At 36.1% G+C, this 27,088-nt stretch overlaps 1 long non-coding RNA gene across 1 annotated transcript in view; it reads left to right on the forward strand.

Moving 5' to 3' along the window:
- The first annotated feature begins 713 nt into the window (after positions 1-713).
- LOC130027588 (uncharacterized) overlaps positions 714-27,088 on the forward strand; it is a 33,929-nt gene continuing 7,554 nt past the window's right edge. Inside the window, exons 1-2 of the long non-coding RNA XR_008793040.1 lie at positions 714-808; positions 1,173-1,319. This is a non-coding gene — a long non-coding RNA (uncharacterized LOC130027588). The remainder of the gene's footprint in view (positions 809-1,172; positions 1,320-27,088) is intronic.

A 27,088-nucleotide genomic window follows, 5' to 3' on the forward strand; every position in this document is an offset into this window, starting at 1 on the left:
AAGGTCCAGGAACTTACGGAATCAAATAGACCTCAGGAAACATAAGGGAGAAATCAAACCAAGTTATTTTTCTTTGGATATTACTAATTTTGTTATACTACCTTAGTCAAAAATTAGACACTGGTAAGGCTCTAGGAAGGCAGATAGTTTAGGAGGTCCTGGAGAAAACACAGGTGTCTAGAAGAAAAATAATAAAAAAAAAAGATTTTAGCCCTTAGGAAAATAGAAGTCTACTGGTAGCTTTTTGTGCTGAATGTATTCAGTGTGCCACACCCTTATGCAAAAGTTGGGACCCCTTTGGCTTAGGTTACCCCATTCGTGTTCTGGAAAACATTCTCATGGTGTTTTGATTTTTTTTAAACCCTGTTTGGGTCTTTCTTTTAAATTGTCTGCACTCTTTATCTTAGATGCTGAGGTTTTCTTTTACTAGCTAAGTCTTGCCTGTGCAATCCAATTCTTCATTTCTGGGAAGGGAGGGGGGGGACATTAGTATCAAAATCTGCATTTCAATAAATAGCAGGAAAAGGTCCCATTCGTAAAAGATACAGGACTAGTTCCCGCTGTGAGCTCATCTGCATCATCTCCATTTATTTCTTGTGGGTGATAAGAAGACCTCTGCGTTTGACCAAAAAGCACTAGGAAATAAGGAGTTAAAATGAAGGCAGGCTCACTGGTTTGCTGAGATCTGTCAGAGTCTGACTGGCTGGCTACATATCTGTCTCTGGAACAATAGGTACCTGTATTCTGCACGGACTGCTGGGTAGCGCTGACACTCCGGAGGAGACCGTCCTCTGTCTGCGCCTTGCTGGTGAGAATTCCCAATGACAGCTCCACTTTTCAGTGGAGGAGGAAAAAAAATATCTGTCTACACTCTTGATGAAGGACAGCGCTTTGATCATTTTTATTCAGGCTTGACTTGGTCGGAGGTTTTAGGTTCTTAGTCTTAAGTCAGCAGTCTCTGTCTCTGTCTCCCTTTTTCTCATACGCACACACACACGCACGCGCACACACACACTCACACAGGCACAAACACGCACATACACATGCACACACACACACACACACACGCTCGCTCACACACACACACACACACAAGCACGCGCACGCACACACTTCCACTCCCTCTCTCTCTCTCTCTCTCTTACTCTTCTGTCTCTCATTTCCCCTGGTAGGTTCTGTGCAGGCAGATGAGTGCCCCAGCTGTAACTGAGGCACAGAGCAATAAACAGAGTGGAGCCAATTTCCACAATGGCAAGAGGGGGCACTGGAGGTGACAACAATGACAAGGACCCGAGGAACATCGTTCTGACAAGTTTTTGGTAAGAAAATCTTTATGCCCCCCTTTTTTAAAAAAAAATTTTTGCATCCTGGTAGCAGAGGTTTATACGATCTCCAATGGGAAATGTTTTCACGAGGGTGTCATCTGTGCTGTTGCTTGCCTGCAAACCTGGGTTCTTGAGGCTTTGTGTTACTAGAATCATCCGGAGGTGAGGTGGGAGCGGAGCTGGGCGGAAGGGTGAGCTGCTTTTTATGTCGGTCTGATGACATTTATCATGCTGTTTAAATTCATAGCTGAGAAAAAAAATCTGTTTGATGATAGTTAGCAATGTTTTGTGCAATGTAGAGCATATGGCTGAGTAGAATTCAAGTGATGCTCTTTCATTCTTAATTTGTAATTATTTTTACACTCAACTGTACTGAGGTCAGAGAGTTTTAAAAATTAATGAGATTCCCCGTGGAGTTCAAATAGTAATGTCTATGTGAGCCACAAAATAAAGATAGGAGTCTGTTAGTATATCTTAACATGGTTTAATTGTCCTATTTTGAACATAGTCCATTTGAAGCATATGAATTGTATAATAGTTTAAGGAAAGTAAACTCTTTTGGAATATCTGTTCTTAAAAGATTTTTTAATGAGTTGAAGAAATTTGTGTCAAATCTCTACTGTTGAAAATGAGCATTTGGGGTGATTGCTAAAACTTAATAGACTTTGTTCTTATTGCAAAATGGAGAATATAATATACTTTCTAGGAAATGACAAATAATGAATAAACCACATGTTAACAAAATTTGCAAATGTGTTTTTTGTCTTCACTAGTAGATTAAAATACAGGAGATATTTGGGTGAAAAATTGCTAGCACGAACAAAGAAGCAAGTGTACACATAGATGAGAATTCTTTGTCACAAATATGAGTCCAGGGCAGGGAATTAGGAGGATAGGTGATTCTTCCATTCTTCGCGCTCCACAAAAGGTTTGAGAACAGACATTTAAAATCGTGCCCCAAACTTTCAATTTCCCACAATTTAAAAGCATTGTTTATGTTCCTGATATAGCACATTGTTTAAATGAGGGGAATTGAAAAGCAGTTTGAGTATACAGTAATCGGGGCTAAAGATGCTTTTTATCCGGAGTTCCCCATTTACAAAACCCATTCTGAGCTTCCTGTGATATATTGTTATGTAAATACGGTGCAGCCAGGGAAAGCAGTACTATGGAGATTCAATTTACTTTGAAAGTTGTTCATTATAGCTGAGATGAATGTTATTTATTTGATGTGATTCAAAGGCTGGAAATGACTTTTTCATTGTGGTGCCTTTTGTAATGGGTGCAGGGTGATCTAATCTTTTTAATTTTGGCTTTCACACCAGTGGAGATGAAAAGAGATCTGAACTCATTTATCCGTTGCTAGGTCCTTCTGGAGACCCAAGTCCTGATCTTCGTTGCTATGGCCAGTTCGACCTCAGTCTCTGTGGTTTTGGAGACTTAGGCAATCTTTTTTGATTTTTTTTTTTTTAGTTGAAGAGCATGTACCTTGATTTACGTCCAAAATTGTGGCTGAATGTCTTTGTTTGCTTGTGATAAACGGGTGCTGAACAATTCATCAGTTCTTACAAGTAAACACCGCTGTCCCACTAAAAATGTTTTGTTCTGAGTTAATGGAATGGAACAAGGCAGCCTCCACAAACAGCTATCTTTTATTGCGGAGGGGCCTCTAAAACTTGGCGAAAAGTGGAGGAAATTGTCCTTGGTTGTGATTGGGGGTGATAGGCTTTAGGGGGATTGCAGAAGAGAGGGGAAGGATTCCTACCCTGACTTTCTTTGCAGTTGAGGCTGCCTATGGAGCGGACCGCCTGGGATGGCCAGGCTAGTCAGAAGTGTAAGGAGGAGTTTCTCCGATGCTTGGCATCTGCTTGCGAACTGCCAAGTGCAAGGCAAAACCAGGCAGACGTGCTGTGTCTGTTGCTTTCAGGCTCATGCTGTTTTTTTCCCTTTCTTTTTATTTGAGGAAAAGTTGTATCCAATACTGGTGACTCTTAGGAATGTTCTGCCTGTGGGCGATTTACTAGTCCCTGGGCATGCTGACATGCTTGCATTCTAGAACCTCGTTAGAGAGCAGCGCTGTGATTAAGAGGCAGTGGGGGGTATACAGCTGTGCTTAGCAGATGAGACCTCCTATATTTCCTGTTCCCTTAAAAAATACAGCTTCATTGATGCTGCATGGAACTTACCCTGTGCTGATAAAATGGTGATGACAAAAACAGGGGCTAGAAGAGGTATTAGAAGCACCTTCAGCTTCCTTTCTAGAGATTGTAGCTTTGAAGGGCAGCTTATTCTTTTTTTTAATAGTAATATGCTAACGTTTTTATCCTAAATGGCCAGCACTGAGTTTCTGCAGGGAAAAAGAAATGGGTTCCATAAGAAGTGGTATCTTCATCAAATTAAAAGGTAAAAATGAAACATCTTTAAAAGTGCAATTTGCAAACTATTTCTTGCCAGTAATTTTAGAAAATTACTTTTTAAAATAAAACTATTTAAAACATACAGTGTACTTTTATATATATAGTAAATAAAGTGTTTAAAGAAGGCAGTGTCTTTGGAAATTACATAGTCATTTTTCTAAAGATTGTCTAGCTTTTGTAAGCAAAATACAATAAGGTAGTTATGTTATCTTTCAGCCCTGAAAATAAGCAGATTTCTATTTTTTAAAGAAAAGCATCTGGGAGGATCAGGAAAAAAATTCTTCATTTACTTTATGTGATTTTACTGCTAGACCTGGTAAGAACTGAAATTAGGTGATGTGGAAGGTCTCTGAGTCTTGAAAAATCTTTACAGATTACTAGTTTTCTTGGAAGAATGCATAAGGATGCTATTATTAATGTAATTGCACCAATTCTAGTGGTTAGTTCCTTTTGTGGAGCAGCAGTTAAAAGTTTTGTGGTCTATTGTACAGGTAATCATTGTGGCTGGAAGTAATTTCCAAAAAAAAAAAAAAGAATGTTTGAAGGTAGTTTTTTGAGACTGCTGGTTTAGCACCTTATTAAGACTGGGATTTGTAAAACTCCATTCTGTTTCTTCACATGACTTTCTTATTTAAGGTCTTCTTAAATGAATGTTTACTTCACAAGAAATTTAATTCTAGGTACTTGAAGGCAATTATTCCCTGCTATATGGTATGTATGAATGTATATAAACATATTTTAATATAGGATGCCTTATAACTATTACATTGTGTTTTGTTTTGCTGTTATTTCAAAGGATTTAAGTGAGTGTTGGATAGTGCTCAATTTCCTGAAATGATTAAATTCAGTCTCAAAAGAATCTGGAGAAAAGGACTGTAATGACATTTTGATGACTTTCATTTTAAGGTGTAATAGAAATTGAGTGAAATATTTTAATAGCTATTCTCTAATATCTCATTCCAAATACAATGTTTTTATTGCTCATTCTAGCTTACAATTTTCTGGTGATAATAATGTTGGCTGGTAATTGTCTCTTACATAGAAATCATTTTATCCTTATGTAAAAGTTATTTCTGAAAAGTCTTCATGCATTTATTTCAGCTGAAGCAATTGAATTGAACTCGAGATAAAACAGTGAGTACTTCCAGATTCCTCTATTGTAATTTGGTAGTTTTTAATAGAGTTAGTTGTATCTTAAAGGGAGAAAAAATTCTATATAGATATATGAATATATCTAGATATATTCATATATCTATATATGAGTTTGTGATTTAAAGAGGAAGCCAAAGAGGCTAGGGAAGGTTTAGAGAAAAAAGCAATAAATATTATGTGTTATCATATCAATGGTTTTGTTTCTAGTTAGCATGCATTTAAAAATTTTTAAATGGATTGAGAAATAAAATATGTGTATGGAAATTTGCAGTTGTTAGATCCTAGTTTTACTAAAAAGGCAAATGCTGATATAAGCTTAGTATGATAGTTGCTAATGTTACCAGGATGTCTACGCCTCAAATCTTTTGGGAGATGTAGACACAAGTAAAGTTAATCACATAGCTTTAAAAGAATCAAATCTTTGGGGAACTAGAGTTGTGACATATTAGATCAATTTTCATGTAAGTCAGAATGAAATATTTAAATCAGCTTTTCTGTTCAAGTTACTCACAGAGCCATTAACTTCTAGACTGAGTTGTTTTATAATGCTAATTAGAAAAATTTTATGCAATTTAATTGATTAGAGTGAACATTAAAAGTTAGATTGTGGTGTTATTGCTAAATTAACACACCAGTGCAATTTTTATTAAAGTAAAATTGAGATCTAGTTTATTCTTCTCTCCTAATATGTTCCCTAAATTTCTCTCGGTTTGCTTTCTTTTTGTAATTAATATTCTTTTTCATATTCCAGTGTTGCAGAGTAATTGGTTACTATGATACTTTTGAGCTTTGTCTTTTAGAGCCTGTCATGGTTTTTAACTGTAACATAGAAAGTTGTGTTCACTTAGAAGATATTTGTCTGACCTGTTTGGGTTGCACTGGGGGAGCCTAAAACTTGTTTTATTAGAAATTATACAAAAAGTTCTAGAGAATTTGAGATAACCTTAGGGGGGTAAATATTTGGGTATCAAAATTTACCAATTTTAGCAAGTTAATATGGTGAAGTAAAATATTTATTACAGCTTATTTTCCCTAGAGTAGTTTGCCAAATGCAAATCTCTGATTTCTACTGATTTCTACCTTGAAAATATAAAGACCTGGAGGGGGAAGCTTCAGTAACTACTTAAGTAGTTATTGAAGATATCACCACAATGCTTGTGCTGTTAATTCCAGCCTGTAAGCAAAGATATATGAGAAAATTTTATCATCTGTATTTTGTGTTTAGTCACCTCAGTGTTCCAACAACAGGTTTTAATATGTATTGCTATTGGGGAAAAAAATGCTTTCCATTGAACGATAACAGAATGATATAAGAAACTAAAACCATGGTAATGAGTAGAGTTAATTGCTTTAGCCCTCCATTATAATTAATGGAAGTGTTTAAAGTTTGTTCAGATTTCAAAATGTGAAATTTGTGTTTGCTTATTACTATTTATAATCTCTTTATTGAGATGTTCTTTACTGATTCATAATGGCCCTGAGTTTGTACCAAGTTCTAAAACTGCTAGACATGATCTTGCATCTTAGATTAAACAGAAACTTTTTATATCTTTAATAATAATTCTAAGTCATGACATGTTTTTATTTTTTCTTGGCTTTATTCTATCATTGTGTACCTATTGTTCTTAAATTTCCTCTATTTTTCTGGCAATTACATTCACAGTCTAAATGCAAAGACTAAAACATACCACAAGACTAAGAGTTCCTAAGAGAAAGACAAGATAACACCCCATGGTCAGGAACATGTGGTACATAATTAACAAACTCCAGGGTTTTAACATAGTTTACAGTAAGCTAAATATTAGATTTTCAGGAAATATCTGGAGAAGAATACCAATGGCTCGAAATATGAAGTATTTGAAATACAAAACACAGAAATCAAGTAAATTATTGTACAAACATCCTCCTTTTTTGTGATAGCTTAGCTTTCACCATTAATTTGGTATTCACTATTTGCCAGAATTTGCAGGCTAGTAAAGTGTCACTAGTAATTCATATATCATCCGCTAATCACATTTAATCTATACCATTTTAGAACTTGGATTTCTCATCTATTTTTTAAATGGATTAAAATACATTCCAGGTGTATATTTTAATTCAGAAAAAAATATTCATGAAAAGTGAAAATATGTTTTTAGATGTTATCTGTTGATATAAATGCATCTAAAAAGTGTTGCATAAATGCATTCCTTTTTTTTTAACTATTCAGTTTATCCGACAGCAAACACTAAATTCATCTTTTTCCTGCTTCCTTATTTTACACTCTGATTCTATTAATTAACTGCTAACATTTTTTTTCCTATTTTCTGGCCAGTATGTTAAGGCTTTACTTTCTAATTTAATACTTTCAAATACTAGAAAAGTAATATCACTATCCTTGGTTATATATGAAGAACTGAGATTGAGAATTTCAATAACTCTTGGGGAACATCTGAACTGATATAAAATTAAAGTCTCTCAGACTCTATTTATTCCTCTAGTTATTCAACAAATATTATTGAGCCTCTGTAGTGTCCCTATTTCGGTCAGTTTTTTTGAGAATAAAGCAGTGGATCTAAGAGTCACATCTCTGCACTTAAAATAGGGCTCACACTCACCCTACTGTTCTTTCAATAGTATACCCATTGGCATCCCTGGATTCCCCAGTAAATAGTAAATAATTAAAAATTTTAAATTTCACATCTTTATTTAGACTTCTTGTCATTTGGATTCGGTCTCTTTCCAACTGCATTATTACCAATTTCTGAATACAAATTTTCTTACACTAGAAAGTTAATCTCAGTATCCTCACAAAGTTTAACTTATACTTTCTCTGATCCACCCTGGGCCTAAAGCACTTTTTGCACTACTTTCTCAGTGCCCTCCTCCCGCCTTCCCCCACTCCTCCCCCCAACCTTGGGTTAAAACCCAGGACATGCACAGAGCCTAGTCTATTTTGTATTTGTGCTAATCTCTTTACACATAACATTCGCAACATGTAAAGTGACTTTGAGTTAAGACAATGTTCAGGGAACTGTCAGTACAGTAAAAGAAGAGGCTTGGAAATAAGAGTTACTCTGCTTAACTCAGTGCCCGTAACATGTACTTAATATACCTCTGAAATTGGGGAAAAGGGACCAGAAGTGTGAAGGAGGGAAGGAAAGACTGACGAAGGGGGAAGGAATCAGGAAAAAAAGAAAGCAATATACTACATTTACAGAACAAAGATGTCAAAGATCTTTAAGTATTTATATTACGGACAGATATCCTAACTATTGACTATAGAAATAACAATTTTCACTTTTAAATATATGTTTGCTGCTTTTTGAAATCACTGCTCTTTCCATTAAATATTTCAGGTATGGAACAGAATTTGTAAGAGTGTAGTGATCTTATATTTATGTATGTTTTCTTTCACTACTCAGATCCATGACACAGCTGACTCTAGTTGGGTTTAATTGTTTTATGTGGTGTATGATTATTTATCTAGTCCCTAGATGTTATTCAGCATCTTAGAAGTAGCTAACCACTCATCACCACACCAAAAAAAAATCTCCTTAACCATTTAACTCTTTCCTATTGGGTTTTCAGTATCGAAAATCCTACTGCAAATCTGTTTCAAAAAGCAGTTTTTGGTCATTTTGTTTTTCACTCAATTGTATTCAAAAATAACTTTGTCATCTCAAGAGAATCACTTATATCTATATTTTGGCACCTCTTAAACCAAATATTCAAGGAAAATGCTCTGCATTATAGAAATTCCCAGCCGACATTTCTTGAATCAGCGACTACAATTGACCTTTGCTATGGAGCTGTTTTACTGACCACAAAAACACTGACTTATACACATCTATAGTAATACAGAACATACTTTAAGGAAGTGTTAATAACATACAAATCAACGGCATATTATTTTTCCTGGATAAACCAAGCTAGAAAGTTTGTTCTTGAACTATTGAACCAGTTACGCACAGTTAGCCTGTGCATACCCTCCTAAGTCAGAGGGGAGTATTCCACTGACAGAGCCCCATTATTCTGTTGCAATTTGAGGAAAAGTGAGGGGAAACTTTTATCTTCAGTCAGGAGGCCTTGAGCTATATCCTTCTCTGAAGAAACAAGAATTTTCTGTCTGCAGTCTGTATTTGTAGTAGCAACAATTGAATAGTGTGAGAATTCCAAAAAATGAAACCTTGACTCCAAAGCTTATCGCATGCTGTGTTGATGTTGGTAAAATGCAGAGGATGAACTTCTCTCCCCTTTAACCCTAACTTTCTATGGTCCTTTCATTTGACACTAATTTCAGGTATGAACCTTGACACTTAGCTACAGTGTGTAATTGTTGGTGTCTCACTGCCACCTGGGTGCACAATGGAGCACAATATTTAGCCCCTACGATTTGCCATAAGAACTTACCACAAGCAGTTGGAAAGGGAAATATTTAATCAGCCGGTTTTCTCACTGTAGTCTCAATCAGTTGAGTCATTGAAAATTTCTATTTCTTCTAAATTAACAGGTTGTTTGGTTGCTGTGAAGAGAAAACCTTCAAGCTTCCTCTTGAATTCAGATCATGGAATTTCAGGACATAGCTTATCAGTTTGAGTGTTAATGATGAGATAGGAAATGTGCTAAGTTAATAGCTCATTTTTAATGAAAAAAATTTTAACTTCCTATCTTTTGTTGGTTCACTGTGAGCTTAATATGAAAAAGGCTATAAGTGACGCACGAATAATACCATTCCTTTTTTAGGCATGCTGTATGATGATGCTGTTGATCTTTAAAGAAATTCCATTTGGTGACATTTACAAAAATAGTTTTACGTTAGCACTTTTAATTTTAATTAAAAAAAGAGTGAAAAAATTTTCAAGTGACAAGGAAGTCACCTAGTAGATGTGCACTTATGTAATAGAAAATAAAATATACCTACCTACCAATGATGATGATATATTATTTAGTTAAAGGCAACCAATAGTCTTGGCAAGTAGAAAAATGACATAAGGATAAATTTTTCCATGTAAATAGGCAGACATAATCTTAAAAATGAATTATGAATTTATTTATAAAAATATTTATGAATAAATATTTTCAAGTGGTGATTTTAAAGTATGAGTGAGTTTTGAATCCATAGTTCACTCTACTTAATTGTGCTAATGCAATATACAATGCATATTCAATATGAATTCAGCGAGTAATCTAGTTAACTTAGTATCCTCATTAATCCAGTTACTCATTGGATTTCAAATATTTATGAACATTTTTACCTCTTCCAGTAAATATTTCTATGACAGGTTTATTTTGTTTTTTGGTTATCTAAATACAAAAGAAAATGACGTTACACATAGCAAAAAAATGATTTTCTGCCGAAAATTTTACTTAAAGAAATTTCTGAATTTCTGACGGTTCAGGGATTTATTTTTTATTTTAAGTTAGGTAAAAGTTGGTATGGCATCTTTTTAATTAAAATTGTTGCCCTTTAACTCAATATTTGTGGTTATTTTTATGAATTTAGGAGGGCTTCAAATCATTTACTCAGTTATTTAATTAACTCCACCGCCTTCCTTAATTATCCTGTTTGTCAATGTTGTGGAAGGCATTAGGGAAGATTTTATACAAGGAGGAAATATGATATTTCACTCATCAGCTGTAGCATAACTGGAGAAAATAAACCTTTAAAGAACTAATTGGCTACTATAATAAAATCCTAATCTAACAAAATTGTTCTCAACAATCATACTCCATACTGTGAAGGTAGAAATGAACTTCTCATTGGTAGAAAGTGTTCCTAACAATTAAATACAGTTTTTCTTTTGGTTCAGAATATTATTGACCTTATTTTTTTAGTGCATAATGGGAACATTCAGAATTAAAGTTCTTGAAAATAAATTTTATGATTTTGATTAATTTCACCAGCAATTAATTTTTTTGAGGAGTTAAAACATTGTGTCACACATTAATTTAACCTCACACTTTACAAATGTACTACTTTGCTGAACATTTGTTATGAAATATGTATGTGGAAGATGAGAATTTATTTTTGTCCTAACTGAATTTAATAGTATGCTTGCAATATTTAGGCACAAATATAAAGCGAAATTTGTGCGTTTGTTTTGTTTTAATACTTCAACTTCCTCACCACCTTGAGAAGATAGGCTTAATAGATTTTATGCCACGGTAATCTTTTAAAATACATTTTTAACAACATCTCTATTTATGAAGAACTTAGCTTGTACCTTTGTGCATCCAGCACAAATTTATACCAACTCCCATTCAGACAAAAACACTGTCCAAATAACACCTAACATTAAGAAAAGAGTTGTGGGTTTAATTTACATTTTAGTCTCTCTCTTGACTATAAAAGTTTAGAACTTTAAAGTAAAACCAACTTTGAGGCTAGAGTGATAGCACAGTGGGTAGGGCATTTGCCTTGCATGCGGCCAACCCGGGTTCAATTCTCAGCGTCCCATATGGTCCCCCAATAGCGCCAGGAGTAATTTGTGAGTGCAGAGCCAGGAGTAACTCCTGAGCATCACAGGGTGAGACCCAAAAAGCAAAAAAAAAAAAAAAAAGTAGAGTCATCTTTGTACTCACATTGATTATTATTAAGAGTCAAATTTACAGTCAAATTTGCAGTTGAATTTGCAGTGATGCCCTCTGCCCCCACCATTTAAAACAAAAAAACAACTTTAAAAGCGTTAAGGATTTTTATCCTTAGTTTCGCAAACATTTCTGCATTGAAAATATCAGCAACAACCATTATTTCTGTGAAGTTTTTATTTTGTAATCAGAGATAAAAGCTTTGGTCATTTCTGAATCTCCACTTAAAGACAGGAAGATTGCATAATATAAACTCCACTATTGCTGCCAGATATGGCCAATAGACTGTATATGGCATCCACTTCGTTGGGGAGGACAGATATCTTATTGTTAAGAATTGGGGATGGGGAGTTTAGCTAAGGATTAATTCTCCTGCGTATCCTGTTATGAAGTGGAGGCACATCATAGGGAGACTGAGACAAAAGTTACTTAAGGAGCCCTACTCAGAGAAAAGATACTAAAATCCAGTCTAATTCTCAAGTCACAGTGTCTTTGGGAAGCAGGGATCATCCTTCTCCTGTCTAAACAAATAATGAGAACAGAGAACCTCTATACCTTCTCCTCAGACTTGTGAAGGCCATTGGAGTTTCTACTGCTTCTTATTACCTTTGCCATCTACCCCAAATCCCAAAGGGTGATTTGAAATATGAATATTCAAGATGTTGGGAAAGGAGTAATAAGTTTACCAATTACTCAGTTTCTCTTGCACAGCGGGTAGGGCGTTTGCCTTACAAGCAGCCAACATGGCCGACCCGAGTTCGATTCCTCCGCCCCTCTCGGAGAGCCCGGCAAGCTACCGAGAGTATTCGATATGCCAAACACAGTAACAATAAAGTCTCCAATGGAGACGTTACTGGGCCTGCTCGAGCAAATCGACGGGAGGGCCTTTTTATTTTGATAGGTCTCTATTTTCTTCCTATTTAATTTTAGTTTTATATTCCCCAAAAAAGGAGTATGTGTGCATCTCGACATTCTCATCTTACCCCTACAGACAGTAGTGCATATCTCAAGAAGCTCATTCTTCAGTTTAACTTTGGTATAACTTGCTCATTGTCATCTGGGTCTTGTCCTCACAAAGTGCTTAATGGTGAATCTTGTGGGGAATACAACCTATTATGTTTCAATTTGCATATTTAATATAACTTGTAGTTAAAGTATGGTGCCACATCATTGTCTAGGAGCTCAGAGTCTTTTTCTTGCAGCTATGGAGGCTCTATACTATACTTTGTCAGTCATCAGTGAATGTCAGCTTTCCGAGTTTAAATGCATTTTAGGCTACATTAATTGGTCTTGATTTCTGTCATTCTTTATATTAGGTTTTAGTGATCTGAGAGTGCTGAATTTCATTTGGAAAATCTAACATTCTAATATTTAGCACACACTTTGAAGAGAGGATTATTAGAACATAGACATTCTTGATTGACTTTAGGGATGGTATGTGTTGAATCTTCTTCACTCAACTCTCTTTTTCTTGTTCATTTTGGGATTGTGGGTTAAGCAGTAGCTGTTGTGACAGAAAGCTCATGTAGTCTTTGGATCAAATCTATTAGACTCGAATCCCAAAATGGTAATTATCTTGAATCAATTATTTGACATTCTTGAAACACATTTTCTTCCTTTGCAATAAAGATACTAATACTCACCTAAATATCAATATTTTAACCATTTCCCTCATGCCAGGCATCATACCCACAGGGGCTTTAAAGCAAATATTGTTATAATAAATGACAAATACTGTTATTATAAATGTTAAGGCCTCAGAGATAAGGAAAACCTACCCCAAAGCACATGTAATGGTTAAGTAATGGGGCCCAAAATTGATTCTATTATTTCCATAGAGGTTTTCAAGAAAGGACTTTCAGGGTCAAAAGGTATATACATACTATATCTAATTATTTTCTAGAATGCATTTTATTTATTCTTGACTATGAGAAGCAGTTTTAATGCTGCAAATTTTTATTTTTCTATGTGACAGAATTGCAAGCTGATTCTGCTTGAGAGTATGTTTCTAAGTGGCCATGAAGAGCTATGTGGTATTAGAGCTGCTTTATACTCTTCTTTAAGATGGTGATGATGCTCTCATCTTGATAAGGACAACTACTTTTATAACTTTGTCTACTCTCATTCCTTGTTCATAAGACACTGCTAACTTCAACTTGTACTTCATCCGAAGGCTCTTGAAGTCTGTGGGATGCCCGTGTATATAGAATACGGAAATAGCTCAGTGCCTTTGGTTAAGAATAACGTGTCAGTTTTCTTTTCTTGCTTTTGTGTGCTATCTGGAGCTCACCCATGCATGATGTTCCAGTTGACTTCAAAGGCAAGTCTATGGTTGGATTAGCTCCACAGGACAGAGAGCAAGGTAAGAAACAGGCTTAGTGTTTTCAAGGCCCACTGGGGAGCTGATAGAATGAAGCAATGTGGTTACCAAACTGATTTGTGTTTATGTCCTCATGGAAGAGCAGGTTAATTTCCCTAATTCTTTCTTTTTTGTCACTATTAAGAATTGTTAAGAAAAATAATGACCGGGAGATAGTACAGTAGTAAGGGTGCTTACCTTGCGCACAACCAACCTGGATTCAATCCCCAGCATCCTATATGATCCCTCAAGCCCAGCCAGGGGTGACTTCTGAACACAAAGCTGGGAATAAGCCCTAAGCAGCACCGGGTGTGGCCCCAAAACAATCAAACAAAAAGATGAGCAGACACTATTTAAAAAAAGTTTGATGTAGAACTATGTGCTTTGAGTTCTTAGAGAGTTTTTTGAAGTTGAATCAAAGAGATACAGATAAATACATTTTGAACACGAAAATACTACTAACGTGGTGAAGGCATAAAATATATAAAAATCACAGTATTACCTAAAACGAATGGAATGAAATGTGCTGCTTGAGAAATAGAAGCTAAGGTGCTTTGCCAGCAAAGATAAACTTCTTATAAAAACACTAGTCAAGGCAATGCAAAGGGAAGGTTGGAAGAAGAGTGAATGAGTTGGAGACATCATCACAAAATGGGAGCACACTGGTTAGATGGCTGAGAAATGAGCAGGTGCTGACTTTAAGAAGATTTACCTGAAAGTAATATGGTAAACAGGGAGGGTTTAAATATGAAACAGAGGAGCAACTGGGATTCCCACGTAAATTGTGAAGCTAGGAAAGCCTACAATATAAACCATTAAGGAGGAAACCTAAGAAGGATGTCATTCAAAGAAGATTGGGGAAATTAAGCTAGCAATTCTGTCACATTGTGATAATAGACTGTAAAGGCAGATGAAGACACTGCTTTACAAAAATGAAAGAATCAGATGAAGGAAGTCACAATTATCCACGTAAGTAGTAGTCCAGGAATCCTGGACTAAAACTATAGATATGATGTTAAAAAAATGAAGGGAAACAATGAGAACAATTGTGAGGATAATAATAATTAATAATAATAATAATAATTAATAAAGAAAATAACTAACGCCAAAAATCTAAGGATAGGAAAGAAGGATAAAATATGAAGGAATTAAACACAGTTGGAAGGTTTGGCTTCTTTGCTAGAGAAATTTCAGAAAGCATGAGTGAGAGAGGGCAGGCAGCAATCCCAGTGCACCAAACATTCCATTGCATTCATTGTCATGAAGGACAAAGAAAATAAGGTTATTTCTTTGCTCTTTGATTTATTCTGTTTTGTACTCAGGGTCACACCACACACACACCAGCTTAATTTATAAGAACCTAAAGCACTTTTTAATTTCCTAGCTCTGACCCCCGCAGAGCTCTTTGAGATCATTTATTTTGGTATTGTCTAAGGGAGACATGACTGAAATTGTTGTCTGTGTGGTCACCAAAGGCATAGAATTAGTATTGTTGAGTCTCAGATGGAATCTCAACTGTGGTTATGTTGTTCTAGTGAATAGAGCAGAAATAGAAATGAATCATTTGTCTCCAAAATTTGGCATTCTGACTTTGCTTTCAAAGATACTGGCATGTGTTCTGTGTCTGAAACAATCCTATTTTGATTTGTCATCAAACATTTGGTATTGAAAAACAATATTGAAAGAAAAGATTTGAAAGGGAAAATATATTGTCAGATCCAGAGGAGCTTTTTCTTTGAATAAAAACACAAGAATTATGGGGATTGCTATCTCCTCATAATTATTACCAATAGAAATTTCTCTCCTGGAATCTATAGCATCATTTTTTGATTTTAGGCTTTGACTTCTCCAAGCATGTTTTTATTTAATTTCCAAAAAAGTAGAAAATATAACAGGACTTTCAATCATAGTTTTCTTTCTTTTAGCTCGAAATTCTGGAAGAGGAGACCATCAAGTAGAAGTGTAATTCTAATGTAGATTCAACTGAGAGGAAGGATTTATTTAAGGTCAGAAGGCTAGGTAGTGACAAGCCAGAAAAGCTCAATTTTATTCATATTCAGATGGACCTCTCTTAACCATGCTGTGCTATTTCTTTCTAGTGTAGGAGATTTTAAACAGTAGAAAGTTAAGTGCACACATAATTGTCATCAATCAATAAATCAGATCTCATATGAATGATTCATCATATAACATATAACATATAACCTACCTCAAAGGCATTATAAAATAAAATATAATCTGATCATGATGGACAGGGCTTAAGTAGAAGTTGAAGAGATTTTTAAAAGACAGTAATTATTTTATAAAATCTTATTTTTCTTGCTGGAGCAATAGCACAGCAGGTAGGGCTCTTGCCTTGCTCGCAGCCAATCTTGGCCAACCTGGGTTCAATTCCTCCACCCTTCTCGGAGAGCCTGGCAAGCTACCCAGATTATTACACCTGCACAACAAAGCCTGGCAAGCTACCTGTGACGTATTCGATATGCCAAAAACAGTAACAACAAGTCTCGCAGTGGGGATGTTAGTGGTGCCCTCTTGAGCAAATGGATGAACAAGGGGAGGACAGTGCTTATTTTTCTCATATGCTAGGGATATTTGGGGTTGGAGCGATAGCACAGTGGGTAGGGTGTTTGCCTTTGCATGCAGCTGACCCGGGTTCAATTTCTCTTCCCTCTTGAAGAGCTCAGCAAGCTACCAAGAGTATCTCGCCTTCACGGCAGAGCCTGACAAGCTTCTCGTGGTGTGCTTGATATGCCAAAAACAGTCAAAACAAGTCTCACAATGGAGACATTACTGGTGCCCACCCAAACAAATCAATGAAAATTAGGAGGACAGTAGTACAGTGCTAGAGAGATTTAATAAAAAAATCAATGGATCTGATTCATCTTATTCCATAATTTATTTGCTAAAGAGCCCCTTGCATCCCCCCACGCCCCCCCCACACACAAACACACACATGCACGTGCACATGCACACACACACACACATGCACACACACACACATGCATACACACACATACAAAGGGAAAGATCAGGGATGGTGCACAGAAAGTTTTCTCCAAGGCATAAATGGAAGGAAAAAAGAAAGGACAAGTCAAAGAGGAAAAAAGTGGGTGAGTGGGTGCATAGAATAGCCATTTCCAGAGTCTTGACTGAATTTGCATTGCTCTGGGTTGGCATTCAAAACAAGTAGTTATTTGATCAAGTATATTTCCCTGTTTATCTTGTCCTAAAAGTTCTCTAACTTGTCCTTGTCCTTATCTATTTTCTCTCTGATCTCTTTCTTCTGCTCTCATTCAAAAGTTTTAAAATGATGGGTCTGGAACGATAAAATAGAGGGTAGGGTGTTCGCCTTGCAAGTGGCCAACTGGGGTTCGATTCCCAGCACTGGGAATCATCCCCTGAGCACTGCCAGGAGTAATTCCCGAGTGCAAAGGCAGGAGTAACCTTTGTGCATCTCTGGGTGACCCAAAAAGAAAAAAAAAGTTTTAAAATGTGATCTCTATATGTACTTTGTGCATCTCCACATCACAGTTTCCAGTGTCTCATACCTGCTGTCAGTTCATGATTGACCACTGGTTCTTAAATTATTAATTCCAGAAGGATTGTCGGGTCTTTATGTTTCTGTACAGTTGGCCCTGTTGTCTCCTTCCCTCTCGAAGTTTCTGCTCACCTGGCTTCTATGGCAACATACCTACTTGGTTATCCTCTACTGTCTCCTTTTCTAGCTCTCCCCTGGTCTAATCTTCCTGTTCCATGGAGCTCATTATTCTCTCACTCCCTGTACTCTCCTTTGTACTTTCAACTGCTGTCCTGATTTGCACTCACTCACAAATTTTATATGTACCTCAAATCCCCTTATGTAATTCAGATTCAAATATCCAACTTCCCGTCATATCCACTCTAGTCCAACACGTGTAAAGTCACTTAGTCATTGTTCCACTTAACCTGCGTGTTCCATAAAGTTTGCTGTAGTGTTGTCTGCTTCATTTACTGAAGCGTGATGGTTCATTTTCAGCTTTTCTTTTCCAGCTTCTGTTGTTTTCCATTTCAAATTCACCTTCAGCGTCTACTAGTCTCCCCCATGAATTTCTTCCTGAAGTTGTCTGTAGTGTCTGCATCATTACCATTGTAGTTCACAACTGCTTCCTCTTGCTGGAGTCTTGCTGTTGTATCCTTGATTGGCTCTTTCCAGCATTTAAATGGTCTTTCTTCCATCAGCCTTCTCACCATCAAATCCAACATATATACTACCCAGAGTTAACATGCTCCATGCAAGCTTAAAATTCAATTCTTCACATCCAAACAACCCTGACTTTTGTTGGGTCAGAGGGTTTCGTTTTACAATGGAGTATTTGCCTTGTCTCTAAGGCAATCCACAGTACTCTTGGGAACAGGATTGGTAAAGGGCAGCTAACTTCTGCGATTTCTAAAATGTTCCTATTTTAAACCTGCTCTCCAGCAAAGAAGAGAAACTTGGATATGAACCATATTATTCATTAGTTTTACTCTTATTTACCTCTAACATATTTCACTTTCATATATCTCTTTCTTATTTCATTCCTAGTCTTTGTTTAATAAACTTAAGGGTGTAACTTTCTTTCCATACCTAGGCTTTATCTTTTTTGTTGTCTTTATACCAATTATCCTTAACCTACTCATATCCTGTGCATATTCTCATCCTTGAGTATACTATTTTCCAATTTGTGTTTATGTGAGTTGAATAGTCCACTGATTGTTGCTACAACTTCTTTTCTTCAAATAAGCTCATATGTCTTTTAATAAGAATTTTGAATGACAAAAAATGTACAAATATGTATGTATATATGCACATGCATCTTTAATTTAACCATTAATTCCCTCTGAAATGAAACTGAGTCATTTTAATTTCTTCCCGCATCCACACTTTATTTTATCCTCCAAAGAAGCTAAATTTAAAAGAATTACAGTAAATTTAAAAGAGCATACAACACTACAGTTTATTTAGAATAATAAATTTCCTCACATATTTCTTGCAATTTTATAACCTTACTTTTCTGGAATTTCTCAAATATTAAGTCTATTTTATGTTTCTTTTTTTCAGTCACATGTCTAAAACATAGATTTTCCAGGATGTTCAGTTACCACACCAAAGATTTCTAAAGCTTCCTTTATCCACATTTCAGATATGAATTTTTCATACCTAAAAAATAGCACACTGTGCTTTGCTGTCCCCCAAAATACTACAAATTCTATTTTCTCAGGAAGAAGAGTGAGGTTTATTTTTTGTTAATGAATGTCAAACAAGCCCAGCCAACGCTCCTGACATAATTAAATTGTAGCATCTTTGGCTGTAGCTCCAACCACGCAATGTTTTGCAGAAATTTAGTTTAAGCAATTTTTTAAAGACCAAATTCTTTTCAGGAAAAAAAATTGGGACATTCAGGAATTATGGCTGCTCTTACAATGTTATACATTTCAAAAATCTGATTAAGAATAAGCCACTATTATTATTATAATTATTAATTTCTGGCCCATACCCCGTGATCACATCTGGTGGAGCTTAAGGGACTATAGTTGGTGCCAGGATTGAACCTGACTTGGCCATGTGCAAACCAAGCACCTCTACCACTATACTACCTCTCTCTCCCAGTTTGTTATATATTTTTTAGTTTATTAATTAAGATTCTGTGGTTTACAATACTGTTAACAAAGGTTTCTCATAGAAGCGTTTCCAATAAAAACAAAGGGGTGGCCAGCAGTCATATGGAAAATTACACATCATTACTCATGATTTGGTAAATACAAATCAAACAACAATGAGATATAATCTCACACCATGACAGTGGCATATATATATATATATATAAAAAGTCTAAAAACTGCCATTATTGGGTGAAACTGTAGTGAGAAAAACCCTCAACCACTTTTGGTGCAAATATCACTTGGTTCAACCAGTACATTCTATTTTTATTCTAATTTTGCAACTTAACTCTTTTTTTCCAATCACCAAAGAACCAAAACTTCAGTTTTTGGCTAATATGTGTGAATGTTGTTTTAAAATTCATACCTAAATACATTTCTTGTACAGTTACTTCTATTCTCTCTTGCTTTTTTTTCTTTTTAGGTCACACCAGCAATGCACAGGGGTTACTCCTGGCTCATGCACACAGGAATTACTCCTGGTGGTGCTTGGGGGACCATATAGAATGCTCAGAATCAAACCCGGGTTAGCCAAATGCAAGGCAAACACCCTAACCACTGTATTATCGCTCTACCCCCTATTCTCTCTTGCTTTGTCCTTTATTGGCTTTTGACTTGATGGCTATTTTTGTTGTTTGGGGCCACACCTAGCAGTTCTAAGGGCTTACTCCTCACTTTGTGCTCAGAGATCATTCTTGTCAGTGCTGCAGAATCAGATGTTGTGAGGGTTATGGAACCAGGGTATGCCACATATAAGGCAAATGCCTTAAATCCTATGCTATCTCTATGGCCTCAAGTTCTGTCTTATAATGCTATTTATTTTCTATCTCTTTTTCTTCTTCCTAGTATCAGAAAAGAAAGAAACACATGATTCTTAATAAATAATCTTTAGGAATATATTACCCCAAGGAATATACCAAAAAGTAAAATAGACAAATAGGGATGTTTTTTCTTTTAAGTATACCACCTAATTTTTTTTTCTTTTTGGGTCACACCCTGCGATGCTTAGGGGTTAAGTTCTGGCTCTGCACTCAGGGATTACTCCTGGCAATGCTCGAAGAACCAAATGGGATGATGTGTATCAAACCCAAGTTGGCTGCATACAAGGCAAACGCCCTACCCACTGTACTATCACTCCCGCCCCAATCACCCCTATTTTTAATGAAATATTTTCTACTGTATCCATTCACTATTTTTTTTTAGTTCAATAGGAATGATAGGTGAATGATAGGTGAAAACTATAATGCTTATAGTTTTCCAGCAAAGTTTTATTCATTCAAACAGGTGGTAAGACTAATTATTGAGGTTGGACTCTACTCAGGGATCACTTCTAGTGGTACTCGGGATTATTTGGAGTACCCGGGATCAAACCGAGGTTGGCTGCTTGCAAGGCAAGTGCCTTGTCCATTTGGACCATCACTTGGACACCCATGCATGATGAATTTTGCAAATCAACCACAGTTTACTAACTCCCCAGTTCAGTCATTACTTTCATTTGTAACTCTTTAAATTTTATTTGCTGCTAGAGATTAAACTCTGGGCCTCACACATGCAGGCATGCACTTTACCAGTGAAGTATACCCCTTGGCCTTATTTTGAGTTGAAAATTGTAGATATAAAGACCAATGCTACTATAATGAATAAAAATTCAGTTTATATCAAACACGATCACATTCTTCAAAGGATGGCAACTTATTAACTCTGAAGATTTTTCCTATGTTTCTTATTTTAAAGTTGTACTTTTTCTGAGGGGAGTGATAGGTAATCACCCATTTTATGCTTTCACTATCACTACAGTGACTGGTTCATGTTAGAGGAATATTCTTTTCTTCTTTTGGAACTTGGCCCATATGTGAAGGGTACTCTTAGTTTGGTGCATGGGAATCACTCCCAGGAGTGCTTAGGGAACTGTGTGGTCCCAGAGATTGAATCCATGACTCCTATAGTGAGACCAGGTACTTCAGTTCTTTGTTTCATCTGCCTGGCTTAGAGGAATGTTCTCAGAACGTTCTCAGATGGAGAGTGAATGATCAGAACTATGTGTGCCAGCTTAATCACATTGTAAAAAGAAAGTTTTGAATTAGTTACATTTTTTTTCTCAGTTGCTTTAAGAATCTCAGATTAGTATTTTTTGTTTTTTGCCTTTATGGGTCACACCCGGAGATGCACAGGGGTTATTCCTGGCTCATGCTCTCAGGAATTACTCCTGGCAGTGCTCAGGGGACCATATGGAATGCTGGGAATCAAACTCGGGTTGGCCGCGTGCAAAGCCCTGCCTGCTGTGCTATCACTCCAGCCCCAGATTAGTGATCTTAAGATGGGATAAAGAACCATGCATGAATGTTGGGTAAAGGTGTGCTATCTCCAGGGCTCCTGTTCGTTAGCTGTTGCTCATAAGGGTTACAGAAAGTAAGTAGGTTGATACCTGTTTTTAATAAGTAGGTCAGGACTCATCTCTTTTGCTTTACACTGATACTATTAAAATACTAGTAATAAATAAAATAATGGGGATAGTTCAAGTGGTAGGCCAAATGCCTGGCATGTGCAAGTCAGTTTAAGCCCAGAACTATACATACCTTTTGCTAGGTTTGGTCCTGCTAGTCCTAGAGCACTGGCCCCTAAAAAACAATAAATTTACTAGTATTTATAAATTCTTAGACTTGAAGTTAATATGGACATTTGTGTCCCCGTGGAAGCTTGGGAAATACTTGTGAGGGGCAAATGGCCATCAAATAAAAAAGTTAGTCTTATATAGAATGACTATGACTGGCTTCATTGCAAAAGAGTGTAATCACAATCAGCCTATCTCTCTTGTCTTTTAAAATTAATGACAGATATAATGCTAGTTATACTGTATTTTACGTTTTAGAGGGGAGTTTGTTGGTGCGACACTCAACCATGCGCAGGGCTTAGTCCTGATTCTGTGCTCAGACCATGCTCAGTGGACCATCTCTGGTGTGAGGGATTGGAGTCCACAGTATGCCAGACAAGTGCCTTAACCTTTGTATTATCTCTCTAGCTTCATTATTCCCCTCTCACTTTCCTCAATTCTATTTCTTTTTGAGATAGAACATCTTAATATATTTGTCTTTTTACACTCTTTTCAGTACATATACTTTTCTCTATGTGTAAAAATCTCTTGCTTCATAATACGTTCAAAGTTGTTTTCTAATTTTTGATGGAGAGGGGGCACACCCAACTGTGTTCAGGGCTTACTCCTGGCATTGTGATCTAGGGTCACTCTTGGCAGGGCTCAGGTTCTCTATGGGGTGTTGGGGATTGAACTTGAGTGCATCACGTGCAAGGTAAGAGCTCAGCTTCCTCACAGTCAATGTAGTCCATTGTATTACCATTTTATCTGTTTCTTCTCCACTCCCTTAAGCTGGAGTACTCTGCTCATAGCAAAATTCCAACGTTGCTTATATTAGTTAAGTAGATAATAACAGACCTCCTCACAATGAGAAAATTAATATCTACTTTTATTAACCTAGTTTTCTTCTGTGATTCACATATCATAGCTTTGCAGAGTTTCTGATAGCCTTGTACAGATTTATGACACTTTTCCATATGTGACTTTGGGTCTTACAGTGGCTTATTTTGCATGAATGCATATTTGCACATTTTGTATAGACTATTTTGTGTCTTATAATTCTATAAACCTGAGGGTTCGTGTGTGCATGTGCACATACACATTGATTTATATCAAGTCCCAATTTAGATGGCCAAACTCAGAGTATGAGATCATTATGATAAGCATGTGTCTTTGTGACAGTGACATTCTAACAGAGTGTGCAGGTGCTGGGTCTTCAGAACATTGTGTTTTCTGACAAAATTTCTACATACTTCCAGTTATATTCACCAAAAGTGTCTTTACCCTTCTTTGTTCAGAAGCCTATATCTCTTAACTATTCAGAGTCAGCTATTTTTTTTAAACTTCCAAATTTGCTTGGAGCCTTTTTTTATGCAAGATTTCCCCATCTATCCACAAGTGTCAAACTCTGACAAAAGATAGCAGAAAATAAGAATAAAGCGTGCTTGTCATTCGTACTGGCTAAGAGATAAGCTGAGAAAGCAAGAATTGAATGATAGAGGAATGAGTGTACCATCATTTGAAATCAATCCTTCGTTTCAAATTTGTACTCATTGGAACTTACCAATTATAAACTGATAAGTCTTATTATTAATAATAAATAATAAGTCTTATTATTAAGACTTAATAATAGCAATTATAGTAATGCCTAAAATCTTATCTAGTGCCATATTTTATATAGTGTGTGTGCGTGTGTGTGTGTGCGTGTGTGTGTGTGTGTGTGTGTGTTGGGGTCACTCCTGGCAGTGCACAGGGACTGCATCTGATGCTGATCAGGGACCATGCAGTACGGGACTGAAGTCAACTTCCTGTATGCAAGCAGTTTTTAATGCTACTTCACTACATTCATTTTTATCTTTTTAAAAGTCTCATCAATGTGCAGCACAAATTTTTATCATTTCCTCTCTATGGGAACTTTTGTTGCTCTTCTGCGACCTGCTGCATCAGAGTGAAAAATAAAGAACCTCCAGATCTGACTACACTAAATGACATCAAGATTGAGTATAGAGCTTGTGGATATCTTAGCTTAGAAATCTGTGCTATACTTAACATTCCCCTAAAGAGAATAGATATCACTATAATGCTCAGATCAGATAATAGAATTATTGAGGTTATGCTACTCTTTTGAAATAGAGACCTGCGACAATATTAAAAATGGATAACATATATTAATTCCTAAAATTTACTCTCACTTATATCATAAAGTCATTTGAATTCCATCAGTTTCTCTAATAAATTAGCCACTGATCATCATAATTATGACCTTAGTTGCAGTATGACAATGAAATGCCTTTTGAATCATTAAGAAATGGTAATTTATGGCTGGCTACTCTGTACTTTTGAGCATTTTACTGCATTATTATTTCTTGAAAATTAGTCACCTCTATATTGCATGATATTCATACATGAGATTAGTTATAGATTTATATATCAGAAAGTACTATTCTGGGCTGGAGCAATAGTAGAGCAGGTAGTGCAATGCCCTCATTTTTTTTTATCCTGGTTTTTATCCCCTGCACTCTATACAGTCCCTGGAGCATTATCAGGAGTGATGCCTGAGAGGAGTTAAGTCCTGAGAACCACCAGTGTAGCCCAAAAGCAAACAAAGAAAATCTTATTTCTAGAGTTTAATAAACACTTTTATATAGATTTCCCCTTAAATGTCTGTTTTGATAACTATGATATTGACTTCTTGCTCATTAGGCACAGGTTGCTATTTGAAGAAATTTGAAGAATCCCTTCAAATAGCAATTCTTCAAAAGAATATGTACCATGTTTTAATAACCAATGCTTTCATTGTCATAATGTTACATAAACCTCAAAAGGTATTCTTACAAGCTATTTTATACAACAGGCATCGGGAAGCTTAAGTGGTTTGTAAAATTCACGCCTAGTAAGTGATAGAGAAGAAAGTCAGTTCCCTCTGATCAGGTCAAGAATTTTTTTCTGTTATCAAGCCAATACCATCTTGATACTCAGCTTTGTGTTAGTGTCAGGAAGTTTCGGCTGGCTCTTCTGAAACAGCCTCTGCATTCACAAGTTCAACTGGAAGAGTTTCTTTCAACTGTTCATTAGAGAAGCTGGTTTCAACCAATAAACCCAAAATTCAGGATATGTGGTGCAATTCTGATTATTAGTTTCCCGATATTAAATTGCATTTTATCCACCTAAGGGATGCATACAACATACAGTTTTCTAGAGAGATGACTTCATTTGTCTATTGATACAACCAAGACAAGAACTTAATAGTTTTTTGAAACTGTAAGTGAGAATGGTAAACTTCGAAAAGAAATAGAGGAGTAGGCATACTTTATTTTCCATGTCCCTTGTATACAAATCACTTTTTTGGTTTTTGATGAAAATAACACACAGTACACTTTTGGGGAGACAGTGTGAAAAAAAGAGAGAGCTCTGACTATAAAGTTTCATCATTTCCTGCTCCCCCCATTTTATCATTAGAACCCACTTTTAAGCAAATCATCCTGCTATCAGCAATTGATATAGGAAAGTTAGTCCCTTGACTACATCCTAGAGTGGTTGGGAGGAGAAGGCAAGGGATATATTTGTTTTGCTTTGTTGTTTATTTTGGGGTCATCCCTGGCTGTGCTCAAGGATTACTCCTAGATCTCCCTCAAGAATCACTATTGTGGGCTCCAGGGACATATGAATGTCTAGGATTGAACTGGGGTAGATTTCTTGTAAGGGAAACCCCATCCCACTATAACATCACTCCAACAGGAAAGGAAATATATATATATATATATATATATGTGTGTGTGTGTATATACACACATACGTATATACATATAAAAAAGATATATTGGGGGGCAAAATTGGCAGGGCTCAAAGGCTACTCCTGGATATGCACTCAAGAATTACTCCTGGTTGTGCTCAAGGGACTATGTCGGATTGCCAGGGATTGAACCTAGCTATATGCAAGGAAGTGTGCAAGGCCCTACCTACAGAATTATCACTCAGGCCCTGGCAAGGGATATTTTTTGAGGAAAATTATCACTCAGGCCCTGGCAAGGGATATTTTTTGAGGAAAATTGGCTTTCACCATTATAGATTTCCTGTACGGGACAAGCTACCTGGAAGGTAGGTTGCATTTAAAGCAGTAGTAATCTAAAGCAGATGAGCAAGCCTTAGTTATTTCACAAGAATATTCTGATGCTATATGCAAATTTCTAACAAAACACAAAGCAATTAATCTGTGATCTTCTACACTGGAATATTAAAGAGAAATATCTCCTGTATTTATTGTCACATAATTATTTCTGACATGTCAAATATACTGGGAATAGGAAGAATATGGGAGAATTTGGGGTGGTGGTGAATCTTTTTAAATGTTATATCAGTCTTCAAAGATTTCAATGAGGAGTCTCAGAATGATCAAGCTCAAAGTTTGACACTGCCATTTAAAAATCAAATGAAGAAAATATTGAAAGGAATTCTGTCAACATTCTGAGATGAATGTAATTTTGAACAATCAAGCATAATGGCAAGATCAAGCTTAATGTCAAACTGTAGAGCTTATAATTCTGTGAAAGTTTGAATTTGTGAACAAAAGTCAAGGAGAACTACATAATGTTGAAATGGAGACAGTGGTATGGAGAACTTAAGATTCCAACTCTGTCCCTCTGGTCTTACCAATTATGTAAATGGTTTCATTATATCAAAATAGCAGACATGAAGTGATCAGTTTCCTAAGAAAAGAATATCCAATTTTACTATGAAAAGGAGCATTTGACATGTCTGAGAGCATCTTAAGTGTTGTCTCATTAAAATGTATGATCAGAATTAATTCACCTTCATTTCATTAAAAACCAAGTCACCTGAGTGAAATTTCTGTAGGGAATCATAAATACAAAAAACAGGAAAGGACAGTGGGTCTGTCAAGTGGCTAGCCAGGACTCCTTGTGAATTGGATTCTTTTACTTTTTTTTTCTTCAAATTTTCTGTTCATATTTGGAGATGACTTGGTATGTGAAAA

The sequence above is a fragment of the Sorex fumeus genome, unplaced genomic scaffold (assembly GCF_029834395.1).
Source record: "Sorex fumeus unplaced genomic scaffold, SorFum_2.1 ptg000003l, whole genome shotgun sequence".
Lineage (NCBI taxonomy): Eukaryota > Metazoa > Chordata > Mammalia > Eulipotyphla > Soricidae > Sorex > Sorex fumeus.